Source organism: Scardinius erythrophthalmus, assembly GCF_964197995.2.
Source record: "Scardinius erythrophthalmus genome assembly, chromosome: 24".
Taxonomy (NCBI): Eukaryota; Metazoa; Chordata; class Actinopteri; order Cypriniformes; family Leuciscidae; genus Scardinius; species Scardinius erythrophthalmus.
In genome coordinates, this window is record NC_138244.1 from 20,812,450 (window position 1) to 20,834,593 (window position 22,144).

Below are 22,144 nucleotides of genomic sequence, written 5' to 3' on the forward strand. Positions count from 1 at the left end.
GAGTTAGAGACTTCAAAATTGCTGTGGTTAATGTTCAGACTGTCCTCTATCTGTGTGCCAAATTTCACAACTTTTTACCATACAGTTCTATGGGCTGCCATAGACTCGAGCGGAAGAAGCAGCAGAACACTAACGGTTATAACAGATGCTCAATCACCTTCAGTGCTTGGATCTTAACTATATAAAACAAGTTGGTGTTTTGTGTTGTTTTTGTTTTGTTTGTCCGCATGAATGCCTAGAGGTTGCGAAACTGTTTTGTAATAATTAGACAAATGAGTAGGTGTGTTCAACTACTACTTAATAAATGTACTAAATAAACAACTAAATAAATTCTAATTACTGAATATGTTTTATATGACATTCTCTGATGACCTGAATAGTTGAGGAACTTCATAGGGAAGAAAATGTAACTTTTTCCAGTTAATCTGCCAAACCTTAATAAATGATAGCATAAATAAGAGTCAACTTTAAGGAGAGCAAGTCAGTTCAAGCCAGTTGTGCAGATGTCAGACAGATAGGATGAGCAAGCCCTCCAGATCCTTTGCTGATAAATGAACATTAATAGTGTAACAGAAGTTCAATCCTACAACCTTTCAGTTAGCTGTTCAGATCCTGAACCACTATGAAACCCATCCACAATCAATGTTTTTGTCCACACTACTAACCCTCTGGTGCCCTTCGGTTAATTTTTTTTTCTGGAAAATATAAACCTTTTTTTTTTTTTTTTTTTACTTCATTGGAATGGTAAGAAACTTGGTAAAGGTTTTGGTACTTGCTATGTGAACACAAACACACACACACAAAAAAAATCATGTACATGATTCGAAAAGGTTAAATGGTCTTGTAAAAAATTGTCACACTTGTCCTCTTCACAGTCAAAAATGACCACATAGGAAATGAATGGGAGGCGAATTTCATCTAGTGAAAACTTTTGGTACTGCGGCCTAAACGAAATCTTACTGAAAGCTCATCAAGCTCAAATTTGGAACACAATTTGTTTAGATTTATGGCTTTGATTTTCTTTCCGTTTTAGAGTAAAATGTGTTTTTGAAAATATATATTTCATATAAAATTGAAAATACTATTTTTGTGCATTTTTCATAACAATACACGTAAAATTCTGTTACTTTTTTTTTATTTCACTTCAGCAATAATCTGCCAAGTGTCGTCTTTGAAAAGAGATCAAACTGAAGTCTGTGCTCTAAAGCATGCAAGATTTACCAGTTTAAGTTGGAAATGAAATTTTCAGGTCTGTGCTCAAAAAGTGAATAAATGGATTATAAATACAGCGTAAATATAATTTACTATAAAAAAATCCCCTAAAAATATTAAATATAAAACATTATCAAACTAAAATATAGTACATTCATGTCATTAAAAAAAAAAAATCTGTCATTTTTGACTGACACGTGAAGAGCCCCATAGGGAAGTGTGAGTAAATCAGTAATTGGTGAGCCCAGACCGCAAGTGTGTACTACATTCTGTCACGCCTATGTGTTTTTATCATTAATGGTGTGAGTCAGACGGCACAAGGGAGGTCGTGTGTGTTTAGTGACTGTCTTTACCCAGCGGAGTTGCTTCATTCACTCATTCACTCAAAAAAATGCTGCTCTTCCGACTTAGTTCCTGGCAATGATGTTTAATTTTGCCCTTGTGCACATTTTTGGACAGACTGTCTGTTTGGCTCAAGATTAAGAAGCAGTTTTTTTAAACACTAAGTGTGTGAGAGTCTCTGGATCTGTGCTGTCCTTCAGAACACGTCCGGCTTTCTCACAGTCTTGCGGAGTTACATGAGAACGAAGTGTTTTGACAACAACAGGGAATCTGGGTCACAGAGATTTGAGTGACTAGTAGGTCAGTGCGTAGTCAGCGAGGCAGGATCTGCCATTAAAAAAAGGTTTCTTTTTATTGTTAATCAGGATTTTTATTCTCTTCTGTCATTTACGGAATACAGACTCTCTTGCAGTGAATTACACTTGATCTTCCTGCAATTGTCTTCATCTCAGATTTAAGAGGTGTTCCAGAACCTAGTGGAACACCTAGAGTAGCTGCGTCCAAAATCACACTAAATTTGAAGAACTCAGCTGTTAAAAAAGTAAGTTCTAGAAGTATGCAGGTGTGTAGTGTGAATACAATCTGCCATATTGGCTTTGTGATGTGACCCACAATGTTAGACATACTTTTGTCAACAAATTTTTATGCATCTCAAAAATTAAGAAAAGGAAAATGTCCTCTTTGTATTTCTGTTGTTTCCATGTGGTTTTGAAACATCTTTATACCATTTTCAAGAAAAGTTTGTTTAATGGCTAAAAATGTCATGTGGTAAAACCATCATGTACATTTTTTTTGTGATCAAATCTTTATTTTATTTTAAAGAGACAATACATGCAGGTATATACACACCACAAAAATAGAGCATAAAATATATATTCACATACATACCTATACATATGCATATATACAGACACGTATGATTAACAACTAATATATATATATATATATATATATATATATATATATATATATATATATATATATATATATATAAACATATTTAAAACCCCAGGTATAACCCACCCACCCCCTGGATCCAGATCTCCAAATCTAAGTAACATATTACAACCATCATGTAAAAATTAATAATATATTATACTTACACCTTGAATACATATGATTGTACACATCTTTTTAACAATTTGACTAATTATTCATTCATTTATTCAAGTTTAAGGGAAGGCGCACCACATGACATTTTACAACCTGAACTAACCTCTTCTTGTGATGTCACATTATCTGAAAGTGTAAGAGACTTATTGATCTTTTAAAAAAGGGAACATCGTGTCAGTGAATGAACCCAGAATTAGCATCACCCTGGTTCCCTTGAAAAACACACACACACACACACACACACACACACACACACACACACACACACACACACACACACACACACACACACACACACACACACACACACAATTATTGTGATTGTTTATTCTGAAAAAGATTCTGATTGTTGCAGAAAATAAGCTTTGAGACCAACAACAGTTTATGATTCTTAAATGTTTTGTTAATCATGATAATCTTAAGGATGATTGGACTGGTAAAGAGTTAAAATGTTTACTTGTTTTTTGGGTTTTGGCCTACAAAAATACATGCAGCACTCTTATTGACCATTTTAATACACATTTTTCTTGACTTCTTGGCCATTTTGGCCATATGTCTGTGGTTTTTGCAATGCATTCTGAATTTTCCAGTGATGCCACAGAATGAATGAAACCAATTGAAATTACTGGATTTTGCTCAGGAAGTTTCACAGAACAATGGTAAGTGTGGCCATACCTTTAGAAAGCAAGGTAATTTTGTTGCCTACACTTTTGGAACAGGCTTCATGTCGAGAATGGGACTATTAACCTTAATCAGTATATTTAATAAAATATGCAAATGAGTGAGAAAATGAGGCATAGACATGCAGTCCATTCAATGGCCTGTATTGTTATCTACATTGTTGTCCATCATTCAGCCCCCACAACATTGCAAATTCGTTTTTCCAGTGAAAATTAGGGCCTTAAGACAGTACTAGCTTTTGAATGGGCTGTACATCTATCCCTCAAAGCGCTGTTTTCATTTGCACATGAAAAACGACCCGAGATGCCTTTGTAGGCAGCTTGTTAATCAAAACCAGGTCCAAGATTATCATGTTGACCAATCTCAGGTTGTTGACCAAGAACCTGTCGTTCTTCATCTAGGGACCTTGGACCATGAATAAACAAAACGGTTTAGTGCAAACGTTTGAGTTCTTGGGACATGACCTTGGAAAAAGCCTCTGAAAGCTGAGGGGTTGAGCGGCTGACAGTGTGAGGGATAAAGCAGGTCTCTCAAAGTGACACGGCTGGATGATGGTGTTCAGAGGCACTGCAGTGAGTTAAGCGAGATTAAGGAAGTCAAAGCAATTCAGAGGGTATTTAAGACCCTTCTGGAATCCAACGGAATCCTCCGTCCTTTAAACAATAAGTGGAAACATTTTTCAGCCTTTATGCTTTCAGATTGGCACATATAAAAGCTGCGCTGATGAATGGGCCTTAAGCGTGATCTGGAAAAGAATCAGCGTCTGACGTTTTTGATTTGCCGTATGATTGTCAGCCCACGTGTGCGCAGTACAGGAGGAAATGTGTCCAAAACATGCAGATACTCACAACCCGTTCCAACTGTTTTCACCGGGTTTTCTTGAGAATTGCGTTATGCAACTTGAAACACCCTGTTGGTTTTAAACAGAATTTCAGCAATTTGTTTTAACAGGAGCATGACATCAAGCATGATGGTTGATGTCACCAATCCAACTTTTTCCTTCCAATCACCTGGCTGCATTACGTAACACCCACTTTCCCCAATCCAATGAATTCCCAAAGGATAAATTCAAGTCTTGACCTATTATAAAAGTAAAATGGGTTGCAAACTGCAATATATGTTGATTTTTAAAAGCAAGGATAATTTATCAGTGTCACTTCCTGTAACCAACAATTTACAAGCTGTATCCAAGTCGTACAATATGGAGTTATTCAACTGACCTTTCCGTTTCCAGACAGATGTTTATACGAGCGTAATCCATAATGGATCTCTATTTGGAAAGCTGGCCAACTATTAGTTTTTGTTCCAGTCATCTCTTACTGGATGTTCTGTACTTTTTTTCCCAGTCTTTATCCAACCTCCCCTGACATACTGACACACAAAGTACCAAACGGGTGGAAAAAGTCTGTCGCTTGATAGCTCAATGTTCTCAGACAGTGAATCAGCAGAGATGTCTGAAGCCTTACTCATATCTGTAAACACTTGGAATGGGTCTGTAGATCTACAGTTGCCTCATTTGATCTGTGCAGAATCATAATTGTACGGTGAGTAACATCTAACCACAGACTATGAGGGATTTCTCTACTGAGTTAGCATGGGGCGAGAAAGCATGGCTGTCCAGGTAGATTCGGTCTTTGTTTAACCGAACTAGGGCTCTGAGAGGATGGCAACAGTCAACTATTCTCAGTTTGTTTATGTCTGTGGCCGAAAATGGATTCAGACATCTTTTATTCATCTGTTTCCCAGTCCTCTCATCTCCTTTCTCTTTTTTTGTTTGTTTCTGTCTCAAAAATGTAATTCTCTCTCTCTGTAATTCAGTCTTTTCTGTTTAAAACATGCTAGAGCCTCTTTAAAGAATTGGTTCAATCCATCAGTGCCTCTTTTGCTTTCAAAAAGGCACATTCACTCACATACTAGTGCTTTTATGCACTTGTCGCCTGATGTTTTATTATATTCATGTTTTTCATTTGACGTTTATGATTCAATTTTCTCCCTAGGGTTGAGTGAATTTACTATTTATAAAGTGTAAAACCTGTAAAGTCATGGTTTGGTCAAATAACAACCCCTATATATACTGTCACTTTGGAGTTAGTATGTTTTAAACAAAAATAAATAAATAATGTTTTTAAAAGAAATCTATTATGCTCACCAAGGCTCCATTTGTTTGATTAAAAATGCAGAAAAAAGTAATACTGTGAAAAAAAAAAGAGTAATAATTGTTTTCTATTTTAATACATTTTGAAATGTAATTTCTTTGTGCGATGCAATGCTGGATTTTCAGCATCATTACTCCAGTCTTCAGTGTCACATGATCCTCCAGAATCCTTTATGGTAACTGTAAAAAAAGTTCAAAATAACTGCTTTTATTTATTTAAAGAAATAATTTTTAGCAATGTAAAAAGTTTTGGTAACACTTTATTTTAAGGTGACAGTTACACGTTGCTAAATGTACTTACTCTAGTAATAACAGTAAATGATGCACAATTACAAGTAACTATCTAACCCTAACATAACTCTAGTAATTAAATGTAATTAATTTGTTACTCAGTACTTATATAAGTACAATGTAACTATGTCACCTTAAAATAAAGTGGGTTACACTTTATTTTAAGGTGTGATTGTTACAGTGTAATTATATATTTAAGCACTGAGTAATATTAATTAACAACATGTACTTACTATAGGGTTAGGGTAGGATTAGGGTTTGGATGAGGGTTAGTTGCATGTAATTATGCATCATTTACTGTTTTTTTACTATGGTAAGTACCTGTAACATATGTAACAAGGACAGTGTTAACAGAAAGTGTAACAAGTGTTACATTTCATACAGTTGATTGGTGAAGATCATGAGGCAGGGCAACAACTCACTGCGTGATGAAGCCTATCGAATGCTGTTAGAATGACCCTAAAATCCAAGATATCAGGGCAAAAATGCCCCTATATGAGATTGTCTCATATTTATATCATATGATATAGTTAAACAATATCACACTAGTGCTGTTTTTGTCTCGATTAGCACAAGTGCAAATGTGATAATGATTTCATACAACAGCTCAATAAATGAGAAGTTAATATTGTATTATATTTTAGACACAATATTGTCTTTTTTTGCTTGATTTTGCCAACGAAAATGTTACCTATAATCCCAGAGCAGAATCGTTGTGCGTCTCAGAGCAACACTCAGTGGTGTTTCATTACTGACAAATCTGTGTTTTGAGTGAATCAGTCAGATTAACCAATGGTTCAATGGCCCATTCAGAAAGAGAGCCATTTACTTAGTTCCTGAACGAATCAGCCATTTTAACGAATCAAATCAATGAATGACTCAATTACTTATTTAGACAGTTACCACCCCCTACTGGCAGTTTTAGTTTCTTAATTAGAGTATCATTTCATTAAAAATATAATGGGGAACATTTTTTATTCTGTTTATTTACATTTACTCACCCTCGTGTCATTTCAAACCTGTGTGACTTTCTTTCTTTTGCGGAACTGGTCTGTAAATATATCTAAATACCAATTCAGAAAAAAATAAGGCCTTTTGTAGCAATTTTATGTGTGATGAATTCTATGTTGAATCAAATAAAATATTTCATTCTAAAGCTACTTTTTGTAATGTCTATTTGACGCTTTTTCTCATTTAACACAATAATGACTTTAAATTATCTTTTGGGGGTCATTTCCAGCCAAATTTGATGTACGATTAATTTGCGATTGATTAATTGAATAATTGGCGGCACATGTAATAATTAGATTACAACTTTTAATCTCTTGACAGCCGTAATATGTATATGCATTAAATTGACCGTAATATAAATGTCAGGACCTGACAAATATGTTGATTCTTCTCGTCCCAGTGATTGTTGGCCAAACTGAGCTGTTTATCTGTGGATACATTTAGATTTTGTGTGGAACCATTAGACCTTTACTGTGTAACAACGCTGCTGAACACAAGAGCTTTGTGTTTACTTTCACATGTCTCCTGCCTCGGCATTTTCATTCAGACTGAATAGGAGAAGGCTGTTTGATGCTGACTCAACACACAAGTAGAAACACAACAATGCATATGAATGTTCCTGAATGGAAAAGCACAAGTTAGTGCGTTTATTGAATGTGTTTTATCTTTTTCTACACCCCATGGGTGTCATTGTGTTGTGTGGTGGACTCATGGATACTAAGTTTGTATACATGATATCTAACATGGTTTTTAACCCGCCGTCCATGAATGAAGCCTATGTGCCACTATCAGTTTGTAAAAAAAAAAAAAAAACGGAACAAGAAAACCGAGCTAAAACATTGAGATTACAAAATAATTCTGGGAATTCTCATGCTTCCACACACAGTATTGCGCATGAGCTGTGTTTGTGGGAATTACTCTGGGAATGACTCATCATTCCATTTCATTCTCATCCCAGAGAGAGGGGGGGGGGTGAGGGGGGGTGGGGGGGGGGTGGGGGGGTTCCAGACAGCATGACACACGTGTTCCTTCAGTCAGTGGAGTACCACAAGGTTATATATCAGGACCAATCAATTTCAGTTGTATGTTTTTTATTAAGCTGAGTTTATCTAACCGCATCTGTGTGGCTTGAATTGCCTGCAGAAAGCGTTGAGAGATGCATGGTGTTCATTTTTGGCAGGAAAGCACTGAATGAATGATTCAAATCATTCATGTCTGAAAACCTGTAACCTGTTTGCACTCTTTTGTTTGAAGCGGTTGTTTCAGTCCAAGCAATTGTCTAGTCATCTTAGCTGGATAATTTGATTCAGATTGTTCCCAACATTGAAAAAACATGCCCCTTGATCTTCTGTTCTTTTTTTTCTGCAAAAGAGTCATGTACCACACGTCCATGACTAATAGATGTTTCAATATGTTTGTTTTCTGCCCTATTTTAGGACAGGAATTCCCAACCAGCAGTTTGTAATGAAACTGTCTGTCTATTTACTTATCTAGCATTATCTCTATCTGTCTGGCTGTTCTTCTGTCTGTTTTATCTATCCATCCATCCATTCATCCATCCATCCATTCATCCGTCTGTCTCAGTTTCTGTTCTTTTCCTTTGAAAAAAAAAAAACATACAGGTAAACAAAAACAGACAGACACTTCTTTCCGTCCATCTGTCTGTCTACTTATCAGTCTATTGATCTTTCTGGCTTTCTGTTCCTCTTTTCTGTCTTTTTGCCTGTCTGTCCTTTTATCTGTCTCACTTGTCACTCCATCACTCTCCATCATGCCTACATCAGATCTGTGCAGGTTTGCACCACATGTGGTTTACGTCATATGAACCTGCTTGGGTCTTTCTGCAGACTGTGTGGATTACAGCACGAAACAGAAGTATTGTGTCTCATTTTTTATCTCAGAGCTCTTTGATTTCGAGGGGATTACAGCACTAGTGAAGCAGACCTCCACTGTGAAGTTTTGCCCTCTTGGATTGCCAGGTTAGGTATAATTAATCTCTAGGGCAACTGTCGTCCCAGTCTCGCATCTGTAGGAATGACAGTGCCTCACATGAACCTCTGGTCTCATAAATTCCTTCCGGAAGGCGTAAGAGAGCTTGTGTTCAGAGCCTTAATGCCAATGCAGAATAAACAGTAAACATCGTAAAAGAAAGAATAAAGCAATAAAACCACACAATTGAATGGAAACTGTAAAAACTTGCACTCTTTTGTGGTATTTTAAAAAAGTGTAAAAGTGTTTTCTATTGTTGCTCAAAAGCCTTTGAATCGGGAGTTCTTTGAAATTTAGATATGAGATCACATATATGAATTGTATTATTTGCAGTTGTTTGTTCACTTTTTGTGCATATATAGACTATATATATATATATATATATATATATATATGCAGTGAGGAAAATAAGTATTTGAACACCCTGCTATTTTGCAAGTTCTCCCACTTGGAAATCATGGAGGGGTCTGAAATTGCCATCGTAGGTGCATGTCCACTCACCTCACCTTTCTCACCTTTCGCCGCTTCTATCCTTTCGGGTAGCGGGTTTCTGCCTGATCTTCATCTCAACCAGACACCTCCATCTGTCGCGATCGTCTGTATCTTCCTTCTCTAGGCCACACCACTCCATGTCTGTCTTTATGGTGTCTTTCCAACGGTGCTTCGGCCTTCCCCTCTTTCTCTTTCCTCCTACTTGCATCTCCATGGCTCTCCTTATGTCCGCCTCTTCATCTTTCCGACACACGTGTCCAAACCACTGTAACCTTCTTTTCCTCATGAGATCTTGTATTGGCATTACTTGTGCTTGCTTTGTTATCTCTTCATTAGTTTGATGTTCCTCTAGACTTATTCCAAGACAGTACCTCAGCATCCGCATCTCACAGGATCCAATCTTGTCTGCCAGGTTTCCTGTTATGGGCCATGTCTCACTTCCGTATAATAGTGTCGGTCTTATAGCTGTCCTATAGATGAGTGTTTTTAACTTTGTTGGTATTTTCTTATCGCACAGAACTCCTGTCAGCTCCCTCCATCTATTCCATGCTTTGCTTATTCTCGACTCTACCTCTTTCCCGCAGCCTCCATCTTGGTGGATGGTAGTTCCCAGGTATTTGAAGGCTGTTTGTAGGGGAAGATTTGCGTGCTCTGTGCTGCCGTACTCTCTCAGTCTTATTCGCTCTTTTTTCCCCGTAGGTGGCAGGTGTTCGGTCTTGCTTCTGCTCAACTTCAGTCCAGCTCCTTCTAGTTTTTCCCTCCAAATCTCCAGTCTCTTCTCCAACTCCTCTCTATCCTCCGAGATCACATCCATGATTATTATAAATAGTAGTGGGCTCAGTGCTGAGCCTTGATGTAGTCCAACCTCAATCTCCATCTCCTCTGTCTCTCCAACATTGGTAATAACCTGCGTCGTACAGTCCTTGTACATATCTTTGATTATGTCAATGTATATCTCTGGGACCTGTCTTAACCTTAGGCAGTGCCAAATCAGCTCTCTTGGTATAGTGTCATATGCTTTTTCCAGATCTATGAACACCATGTGTAGCTCCTTGCTAAATTCTCTATATTTCTCCTGCAACATCCTCAGGCAGAACATGGGCTCGGTGGTCGATTTTCCTTTCTGGAATCCATATTGGTTGTCGCTGATCTGGACTACACATCTTATTCTTGCTTCTATCACCCTCTCCCATAGCTTGAGAGAGTGGCTAAGAAGCTTAATTCCTCTGTAGTTTCCACAGTTTAGGGGGTCTCCTTTCTCCTTGTATATGGGTGTGATCTTGCTTTTCCTCCATTCAGATGGTATGCCTGTCTTTCCAAATTCCCTCAAACAAGATGTCATCCATTTAATCCCTGTTTCTTTCAGCATTTTTACTAGCTCTATCGGGAGTTCATCTGGTCCTCGTGCCTTGTTAGTTGCCATCTTTTCTAGTTGTAACCTAATCTCTGCGTCTGTGATGTTCTCGATCGGTCCCTGAACAGGATCTGTCTGTGACAGTTCTTTTCTGTTGTTCTTTGTATTCAGTAGGGTGTTGAAATACTCTCTCCACCTCTCCTTGATCTTGACATCTTCACAAATGATTTTTCCCTCCTTATCCTTAACTAAGTTTAGCCGATCAATATCCTTTGCCCTCCTCTGTCTAGTCTTTGCCAGTTTGTAGATCTTCTTCGGCCCGTTCTTTTCCATATCTCTATAAAGCTGTTCGTATGCTTTGTCTTTTGCCTTAGCTACTTCTGATTTTGATATCTGATTCAGATTGGTATACTCCTCCCTATCATGCTCATCTCTAGTTCTTTTCCACAGCTTGAATGCTTCCTTTTTGTTTTTTACAGCTACTTGTACCTCTACATTCCACCACCATGACTCTTTCTCCAGGTACTGCCCTCCTCGGCTCTCTCCAAGTACCTCCTTTGCCATTTCCATTACCTTGGGATACGTATCCTCCCATCTCATGTCACCACTGGTCATCTTCTCCTCTAGCATCTTCGATAACTTCCCTATCAGTTCGCCGCCCTTCTCTGTCTTTAGTTTCCACCAGTTCGTTTTCTTTGTTCTTTTCCTCCTTTTGCTTTTTCTCTGCTGTACATACATGTCCATGACTAGCAGTCGGTGTTGTGGTGCTATTGGCTCCCCGGGTATCACTTTGCAGTTTTTAATGGTGCTCAGGTTTTCTCTTCTCACAGTGATGTAGTCAATCACGGTTTGATTTGGTCCGCTCTTGAATGTGTAGGTCTGCTCTTCTCCATGGACGAAGAAGGTGTTCACCAATGCAAGGTCTGTTGTTCTCATAAAGTCCAATATTGTCTTTCCCTCTTCATTTCTCTTCCCTCTTGTCTTTCCTCCATGCCATCTTACATACTCCTCTCTATCTGTGCCGACATGTCCATTTAGGTCACCTGCCAGGATTAGTTCTTCTGTGTGTGGGATGTTGTTGATAGCCTGTGCCAGTTGGTTCCAGAATCTCTGTTTCTCTTCTTCCTCACAGCCCTGTTGTGGTGCATACGATGTTACTATATTATACATCTTGTCCTGTATTACCAGCCTCATTGCCATTATTCTGTCTGATTTCCTGGTTGTTTCTATCACTTTATCCTGCCATTCCTCACTCAAGCATATTCCCACGCCGTTCCGTGGTTTTAGCCCTCCGCTGTAGTACAATTCGTACCCTTCTCCTAGATTAATCGCTTTTCCTCCTGACTTCCCTCCTTTCCATCTCGTCTCTTGAAGGCAGAGGATATCGATGTTCCTCCTCTGCATCATATCTGCTATCTCTCTGCTCTTTCCAGTGAGCGTCCCGATATTCAAGGTTGCCACTCTCAGTGTTGTCTGCCTCGCTCGCTTTCTTCTCACAGCGTCAAGGCCATTTTGCCGCTGCCCGTCGCTTAACATGGGGAACGCCCTAGCATGGTCTGGTTGTTGTCGAAAATCTGGCATGATTTCTATGTGGCATAGGTTTTTATGGGCCGGATGCTCTTCCTGACGCCCAACCCTCTGTCTTTACCCGGGCTTGGGACCGGCAGGGGACTATGCTGGCTTGCACAGCCCCCCGGCGACATTAGGACATCGTAGGTGCATGTCCACTGTGAGAGACATAATCTAAAAAAAAAAAATCACAATATATGATTTTTTAACTATTTATTTGTATGATACAGCTGCAAATAAGTATTTGAACACCTGTCTATCAGCTAGAATTCTGACCCTCAAAGACCTGTTAGTCTGCCTTTAAAATGTCCACCTCCACTCCATTTATTATCCTAAATTAGATGCACCTGTTTGAGGTCGTTAGCTGCATAAAGACACCTGTCCACCCCATACAATCAGTAAGAATCCAACTACTAACATGGCCAAGACCAAAGAGCTGTCCAAAGACACTAGAGACAAAATTGTACACCTCCACAAGGCTGGAAAGGGCTACGGGGAAATTGCCAAGCAGCTTGGTGAAAAAAGGTCCAAATGGAAGAAGCTAAACATGACTGTCAATCTCCCTCGGACTGGGGCTCCATGCAAGATCTCACCTCGTGGGGTCTCAATGATCCTAAGAAAGGTGAGAAATCAGCCCAGAACTACACGGGAGGAGCTGGTCAATGACCTGAAAAGAGCTGGGACCACCATTTCCAAGGTTACTGTTGGTAATACACTAAGACGTCATGGTTTGAAATCATGCATGGCACGGAAGGTTCCCCTGCTTAAACCAGCACATGTCAAGGCCCGTCTTAAGTTTGCCAATGACCATTTGGATGATCCAGAGGAGTCATGGGAGAAAGTCATGTGGTCAGATGAGACCAAAATAGAACTTTTTGGTCATAATTCCACTAAACGTGTTTGGAGGAAGAAGAATGATGAGTACCATCCCAAGAACACCATCCCTACTGTGAAGCATGGGGGTGGTAGCATCATGCTTTGGGGGTGTTTTTCTGCACATGGGACAGGGTGACTGCACTGTATTAAGGAGAGGATGACCGGGGCCATGTATTGCGAGATTTTGGGGAACAACCTCCTTCCCTCAGTTAGAGCATTGAAGATGGGTCGAGGCTGGGTCTTCCAACATGACAATGACCCGAAGCATACAGCCAGGATAACCAAGGAGTGGCTCTGTAAGAAGCATATCAAGGTTCTGGTGTGGCCTAGCCAGTCTCCAGACCTAAACCCAATAGAGAATCTTTGGAGGGAGCTCAAACTCCGTGTTTCTCAGCGACAGCCCAGAAACCTGACTGATCTAGAGAAGATCTGTGTGGAGGAGTGGGCCAAAACCCCTCCTGCAGTGTGTGCAAACCTGGTGAAAAACTACAGGAAACGTTTGACCTCTGTAATTGCAAACAAAGGCTACTGTACCAAATATTAACATTGATTTTCTCAGGTGTTCAAATACTTATTTGCAGCTGTCACAGTGGACATGCACCTACGATGACCATTTCAGACCCCTCCATGATTTCTAAGTGGGAGAACTTGCAAAATAGCAGGGTGTTCAAATACTTATTTTCCTCACTGTATACATATATACACACACACACACACACACACATATTATACTATACTGTATATGTATATATAATATTTTGTATATATGTGTGAAATAAAATAATTAATAAAAGAAAATATTGAATATTTATTTATTAAATAGCCAGAATATATAATATATGTATTGTAAAATATTATTTAGCCAGAATTGCAAGAGTATTGTGTGCTAAAATCCATATAGTTTACTTTGCCAGACAGTGTGACTGTGTGACGGCATATGTACGTTGTCTTTACACAACTGTTCTCTCCAACCACAGCAATGAAGGTATAATGTAGGCCTCACTCTCCCTTCCACCCCTGTCAGATGTACATTTTGTTTTCTCCTTTTTGACTATGGGTCGCCGTAAGAAAGACAACAATCCTGTGAAATGACAAGGTGACACTGATTTCCAATTACATGCCTGTCAATCAAAACCCGAAGACGTACTGATAAAAGAAAACAGTATGGATTGACGGCAGACGTAATCACATCATCTGTATATACATATTTTAAATCAAGTTCTTGAATGTGTCTGCCCATGACGGATGTCACAAGTATGTTTAACCACTTCTCATGCTCAGAGACAGACGTAGAGGAATTGGCTGACCCAAAGCCTGCCTGACCCAAAGTGTTATAATTTTAGACTCGAGCCTCTCACATGGTCTGGAACAAGGACGGCGTTTGGAAATAAACTTGGAATTTAGCTTAATTGTAGTTTACAGATTTAGGAGGGGCCAAGTGTTCAACTTCATTTTCCTGCATAAATAGAGTGTGAGTATAGGTCAGAGACATGGGGTTTGGAAGCCACAAAGGGACTTTGAAAAACTTCAGAGCCAGAAAGGACATTCTGACTTCTACTGTTTCAAAACATTATGGCGTAAAAGACAAACATTGGCTTCATAATGCATAACTTACGGTCTAAAATTATACTTTAATTAATGAATGAGGTAGAAACATTATTGTCTTTTATAATCTACAACAGCTTGTACATAAAGGAAATATTAAATGGGTAAACACCGTTTAAGCAGTCACCGTCAAACTAATATAAACTTTAAAACGCTAGGTTACAGCTATGAATAAAATGTTAATATTGTCCAGGTGCGTCTAGAAATAGCTTCCGTAAAACTTTGTTTATAGTCTCATAAAGGATGATTCAAGTCACATTTATTTATATAGCGCTTTATACACTGCATTTCCAATGCAACGACTTAAGCATTTATATTACATTGCAATGAACTTCATTTTCAGCCCCTGAGTGGAAAATGATACCGTATCCGTACCGGCTTGGCCAGTGTGGCCCAATGGTGGCGCCTATAGAGCATTTGATCTGTAAATACAAACAAAGATTTACAGATCAGAGTTGTAATCTTTTCCATTTTTGGCAATCTGTCTCACTGCTGTTATAATGTCCGAGTGATTAATGGTAGAAAATATTAATTTAGTTCTTTTTGTGTGTGTTTAAGGAGACACTCATGTTCCTTTTCATTCGGATCTGGCCTGCAGATCGCAACGGACTGGACATCTGGAGAGCCGGCAGGATTCCCAGGTGGGCCGATCCATCTGTCTGGCATTGGTCTGATAAATAAAGATTATGTGTTTTACATTTATTTACATATTTTGTTCCGGCCATGGCAAGTTCAAAGGATCTCATTTTATGATGCAGACTGCAGCCACTGTAGGAATTAACCCTTCAAGCTGCTGCCATGAAATGTCCTGCATGTAGCTCAATATAATTTTTTTTTGGCTTCAGGAGGAATTCAGCAGTATGAAGAACTAGGTGTGCTACTTAAAAGTATAATTAAGGAATAAATAACCAATTTAACCCTTACCCTAAAAAAAATAAATAGGTTTAGTTCAATGTAACAGTAAAATAATAACGAATCATTTGACAAATTAATAGACATTTAAAACAATGTAAGTCATGTCTACAAGCTAAGTTAAATGAAACCAAACACATTGTTTTTTTAATTGACAAATCCATATGAAGAAACCCTATCCGAAGTGGCATATAAAAGATCCACTTTTTTTATAATTTTTTTATTGTAGAACAATATTTAGGGTTCAGTTTAAAGTTGTCATCGTTGTGTCGCTAAAAAGTTTAATTTGGGTTGATTAAGCCTTAAATAGGCAACCTTTTTTTCCCCCTTTAAAAGCCTTGGGGTAAAAAATGTTCCGTAGTTCTTAATAAAGAGTAGTTGAGAGATACTGTGTACACACCCTCGTAAGTTCATCAAAGAGCAAGGCCAAAGGTTAATCTGAAATGCACAACTAACAGAGACTCTGCTGACAGACCGACGGCGACAGTCAGTGACAGGACTGTTATTACTGTATTATTACAGCATTATTACTATGTATTAACATCACACATCACTGTCTGCAAAAATGACCTTTTTGTTGTGTAATTGAATGTTTGTAGATCTTAGTCAGACATACGTCTGAAATCATATGGAATCAAATAATTGCATTCACATCTTCACGCTCCTAAAGCACAATCTGTCTCCCACATGTCAGATATGTTAAGTTATCTGCTGCGATCCATCTTCTCTTCAAAGTGAAGCTTTGTGTTTGAGGAATGCACTGGCTGAAGTGAAAAATGTCTATTAATAAGCCGTGCCCTGTTGGGGACCCTATTTCAGCAAAAAATATGTCATGTCTAGTTAGGGTGTCGCTGACTTGTCTGTGAGAAAACAGGCTTCAAAGCAGGACATCAGCATCAAACTTAAGAAAACAGGCTTTCTGCTAGGCACATCATTCACGCACTCTTGTGGCTTGGGAAGAAAATAAAATGTGTGCTGTTTTTGGGGGGGAGGTGAAGAGGCTTGAGAGAGCATGTATATTCTTGTTGACAGTCTGAGAAATTTTTAAATGAGGGTTAGAGGTTAAATTATTGGAACTTCAAGGGCAGAGATTTGTGCTGGTATGGGATTTGAGAGAAGTCTTCAGGTGAATTCACTTAAAATGGCGCCATGATCGCCATGATATGATGCAGAAAAAGTTTTTGTGCTTTTCGGCTGCCGGTTGAGTTCATATAGGCTTTAAAGCACCTCAGACTCTTTTCTAAATTGATTCTCACTTTGTCCTTTATGCCTAAGTGGTTGATAGACATACAACCATGTTCAAATTACAGAACTTTAACCTTCGTCATTCCAGTCTTGTATAAACAGACTCATAGGCGTTTATTTGTATTTGTGACAACCACCTGGAGGCCTGTATTCTGATCTGCTGTAGTTATTGACTCCTCCATTATATATGCTGTCTTGAGGTTTAATCTAGTCATGCAGTACATGAGGGAAACCCCACCACTCAATGTCATGCTGAGTGAGATATTTGTCTTTCACCTCTTAAAATCCCTCCCCTCCTCCCCTTCTTAAGGGTTATTGACAGGTCTAGAAGGCTTCAGGGTGAGTGGAGGGGCATGTAGGGGGCGGGACCCTAGTATTGAGTGACAGCCTACAGTTATTGCATCCACTGACAGATAGATCTTGTCATTAGTTCTCCGTGGAAGGCATGCATGCAGCACTTGAAACATGACTCTGTATTATTCCGCAGGAAGAATGTCAGCGGAAAACTCATATACTTCAGACATGCTGTTTAATACAGGTATTCATGCAGAACTAAAGGGTCTGATATTAGATCAGTGGAATAACTGACAGTGACCTGATTGTGTCTGTCACTGCAGCTAGTATGTATTATTCAGGTTTGACGGATTCTATCAGTAAGAGATTTAGGCCTATCTGTTTTCAGTTATTTTACCTAATGTACGTATATTTACATGATAAGCTAAGAGTGGACACGCTCTATATTGAATAAGGTCAGTGCTAAAGGGTGTTTTTATTAGCACAGAGTAGTGTCATGCATTGAGACTTTGACTAGCAGAATCTAGTCTGGTCCAAATTTTAGCATATTCTGGCAAAGAACCACCAATTTAGACAGGAAAAGATTGTTTTACTGACATGTAATGCAACCAATCAAAGTTTTTTGTTGTTGTTTTAATTCAAGGGTGGCTTTTTTCTGAAATAGTGTATACCAAATTAATTGTTAAGGAGGGAAAAAATGGGGTTGGTAAGATTTTTTGGGAAACTTTATTTGGTAACGCTTCATTTTAATGTGACATAAGCCACGTTTCCATTACCCTTCAAATTACGCAAATTGAAATTTCGAATTGAAAATACGGCCAATGGAAACATGTAAATTTAGCAAAAACTCCCATATATCAGAAAAAAGTTTTTTACACTCACATGAGGTGGGGGTTTTCAGGCAATTAGAAAAAGGAATATTTCGCAAAACTGCAATGGAAACAGTTTGTGCACATTTTACAGGTCACCTGACATAGATGGCACGATATGTTTGGACAGAAGACGAGACAGTTCTTCATGAAAGGGTTAGTTCACCCAAAAATGAAAATTCTGTCAGTAATTACTCAACCTCATGTTGTTCCAACCCCTTAAGACTTTCGTTCATCTTCGGAACACAAATTAAGATATTTTTGATGAAATCTGAGAGCTGTCTCACTCCTTGATAGGCTGCTAGGTAATTTGCATCTGACGGCCCAGAAAAGTCAGTAAAGACATTAAAATAATGACTACAGTGGCTCAACCTTAAGTTTATCAAGCAACGAGAATACTTTTTGGGTGAAACCCCCCCATCCCCCCATTTAAGTAGATATATTTACAATTATATCAAACAGAAACAAAGCACAAACATTTGCTTGACCAGCAGCAACAGCAAAATTATTTATTTACCCCCAACTCTCTTTGCAGAACACACAATCCTTGTTCCCTGTGTCTCCCCAACCATTTCCTCCTGCATAAGCTGTTTTTCTTTTTCTCCTTTTCGCTGCAAATCAGCGCGGACAATTTGGATCGCAATCTTCTTGCAGGCTATAATTTTTAGTAACAATTTCAGTCTTGCGTGAGAACTCTGGTTGTCACGCAGTTCTCACACACACGTGATCTTGCGTTATTTCCTTATCACTTCTCGCGTCTGTTTGGATGTGAAACGTAGTTTGCGATTCTTTCTTTTGTTAAGTCATGCAATGTGAAAACCCCTGTCGCCGATCCATCGTGCAGTGTGAACACAGCAGCAACTGAATGTTACCCCAGATAGTCACGCAGTGTGAAAAGAACAGTGACCCGACTACTTTGAAAATCGTGCAGTGTGAACTCTGCATTAGTGTCATGATCCCTGTGCTGTCTTGAGTTCTGTAAGGACTTTTATGTTGAAGTGAATTCTCCTTTACCTTTGTTTCTGTGTTCACCTTGTGTTTGGCTCCTGTTTTGCTTTGCACCTTGTTTGTCACTATAGTTACCCTCATTAGTTCCCATGACAACAAATCACCCACATCTGTACCTCATTAGCCCCTTGTTAACCTGTCTATTTAAACCTCTGTGCTTCAGGTTGTTGTTTTTTGTTGGTCGTTGCTCCTTGTATGTGTGTTCCTGTCGTTGCTCCCCTGCCTTCTCTTTGTGGATTATACTCTTGTTCTTGGATTATTCTGCTAATAAACTTTGTGCTTGCATCTGGATTCTCTCTCTCTCTGCCTCGTCCCTGCTCACACGTTACAGAACGACTGACCAAAAATGAATCCAGCAGCACATATTAAGCGTCTCCGTCAAGGAGACCGACCAATTGAGGACTTTGTGGACCTGGCTCACTTGACATGTATGGACAAGGTATGCCAATACCAAATGGCTCACTTATGCCATTGCATGACCCTAGCTGGACTATTGAACATTATTTTGACTTAACATTACAGCTGAGCGGCTCTGCATTTACTGTGGGAGTCGCAGAGGATGAATGTACCACTTTCAACATGACTGTGATGGCCACCAAGCCAGAGTCTCCAGCCGTCATGGATGCCACGCCAGAGTCTCCTGCCGTCATGGATGCCACGCCAGAGTCTCCAGCCGTCATGGCCACCAAGCCAGAGTCTCCAGCCGTCATGGCCGCCAAGCCAGAGTCTCCAGCCGTCACGGCCGCCAAGCCAGAGTCTCCAGCCATCATGGCCTCCAAGCCAGAGTCTCCAGCCGTCATGGCCGCCAAGCCAGAGTCTCCAGCCATCATGGCCGCCAAGCCAGAGTCTCCAGCCGTCATGGCCGCCAAGCCAGAGTCTCCAGCCGTCATGGCCGCCAAGCCAGAGTCTCCAGCCGTCATGGATGCCCCACTAGAGCCTCCAGCAGTCATGGCCGCCTCACCAGAGTCTCCAGCCATCATGGAAGCCACATCAGAGTCTCCAGCCTTCATGGATGCCACACTAGAGTCTCCAGCAGTCATGGATGCCAAGCCAGAGTCTCCAGCCGTCATGGCCGCCAAGCCAGAGTCTCCAGCCGTCATGGCCTCCAAGCCAGAGTCTCCAGCCTCCAAGCCAGAGTCTCCAGCCGTCATGGCCGCCAAGCCAGAGTCTCCAGCCATCATGGCCGCCAAGCCAGAGTCTCCAGCCGTCATGGCCGCCAAGCCAGAGTCTCCAGCCGTCATGGCCGCCAAGCCAGAGTCTCCAGCCGTCATGGCCGCCAAGCCAGAGCCTCCAGCCGTCATGGCCGCCAAGCCAGAGTCTCCAGCCGTCATGGCCGCCAAGCCAGAGTCTCCAGCCGTCATGGCCGCCAAGCCAGAGTCTCCAGCCGTCATGGCCGCCAAGCCAGAGTCTCTAGCCGTCATGGCCGCCAAGCCAGAGTCTCCAGCCATCATGGATGCCACACTAGAGCCTCCAGCAGTCATGGCCGCCTCGCCAGAGTCTCCGGCCATCATGGAAGCCACATCAGAGTCTCCAGCCGTCATGGATGCCACACTAGAGTCTCCAGCCGTCATGGATGCCACGCCAGAGTCTCCAGCCGTCATGGAAGCCACATCAGAGTCTCCAGCCCTCATGGATGCCACACTAGAGTCTCCAGCCGTCATGGATGCCACGCCAGAGTCTCCAGCCGTCATGGATGCCACGCCAGAGTCTCCAGCCGTCATGGATGCCACGCCAGAGTCTCCAGCTATCATGGATACAACGCCAGTTTTTACGGCTGTTATGAACGTTGTATTTGAAGATACCAAGGGGATTCCTAGGCATTGGAGATAGGCTTCCTGTTTGGTGGATACACTGTTGATGTCGATGCAATCACGGTGCGATGTCACGGTCCCTGTGCTGTGTCTTGTGTTCTATAAAGTATTTTATGTTGAAGTGTATTCTCAGTTCCCGTTGTTTCTGTGTTCACTTCCTGTGTTTGGCTACTGTTTTGCCTTTTACCTTATTTGTCGCTATAGTTACCCTCATTGTTTCCCATGACAACAAATCACCCACACCTGTCCCTCATCAGCCCCTTGTTTCCCAAAGCATAAAAAAATGGTGTTTGCTAAAAAAAAAAAAACATGACAATTTAGTTACTTATTTGTCAAAATGTCTAAAGTACAAATATCAAAACATTGAAATATAAAATGTATAAGTCTATCCATACATTTTTAGGTTGCTTTATGTTATTCCTAAAATTTTCATTTGAGCATTGTAACAAAGTTAAAGACTCAGGGAAGGAGGAGACAGGAAACGAGAAACGCAACTTTATTCACACAAACCAAACGTAAACTATAAAATGAAAGTAAAGCAGCAGCCCCTTCTGAAGACTGCCGCATAAACTAAAACAAAACCACAACATGAAGTCGAGGCCTGGTCCTCTCTCATCTTCAGCTGTCGTCACTTCTCCTTTTATCCTTCCGGAGCTCCTCTGTGGGACTCGGTGTGTCACACAGGTAATGCTTATTAACCCTTGCACGACTCGTTCCATTCCCACGCCTCTCGGCCCCTGCCCTCCTCACCACAAGCAGACTTCTGATCTGTCTATTGACTTTCATTGTCTGCTGATGATTATACTGCATTTAAATGAGAGATGGCCAACACTTTGACCAATGGTTCAACTTTGGTTCAACACGCTTTATATAAAACATAACTAGAGTGCCAGTAAAATGTATTTAGTCCTTGTGGATAGTTTTACTTTTATAGTATTACAGCATGAACTTTCACCATAAACCAAACATTTCTGCTTCTACTCATCAGCATGTTCTAACACTGTTTTCCTCAAAGATGGAATTGAAGTCTTCAACTCAATTGAAATAGTTGAGCAATTGTGATTCTGGACAGAACTGGCTGTCTACCACACCTCCGGACACTATGTCCTTGTGAGAAGAGCTGTGATACCGTAGTAAAAGTGGCTTAAAATAGTTCAATTTTGTTTTATTATGGCTTTGCAGTGTCAATGACTCATACATTTAATAAATCTACCTGGAATGGAAGAAGGTGATGACGACAGCTTTAGTTGAAAAGACATCAGTTGCAAGCCAGTACTTGTATGTTCAATTTTATTGTGTTTTTATTTTTGGTTTA

At 40.2% G+C, this 22,144-nt stretch overlaps 1 protein-coding gene across 5 annotated transcripts in view; it reads left to right on the top strand.

Moving 5' to 3' along the window:
- The window catches only part of znf469 (zinc finger protein 469), a 377,504-nt gene that overhangs the window by 245,237 nt on the left and 110,123 nt on the right, over nucleotides 1-22,144 (top strand). For 3 of the 5 annotated variants that reach the window (XM_081356733.1, XM_081356732.1, XM_081356736.1), the window contains exon 3: nucleotides 15,249-15,331. The exons of 1 other annotated variant lie outside the window; for it this stretch is intronic. The gene's annotated coding sequence lies outside the window, so the exon portion shown is untranslated. Of the gene's footprint in view, nucleotides 1-4,838; nucleotides 4,893-15,248; nucleotides 15,332-22,144 lie in introns of those variants that run through there. One more of the 5 variants, XM_081356734.1, reaches the window with a different exon arrangement.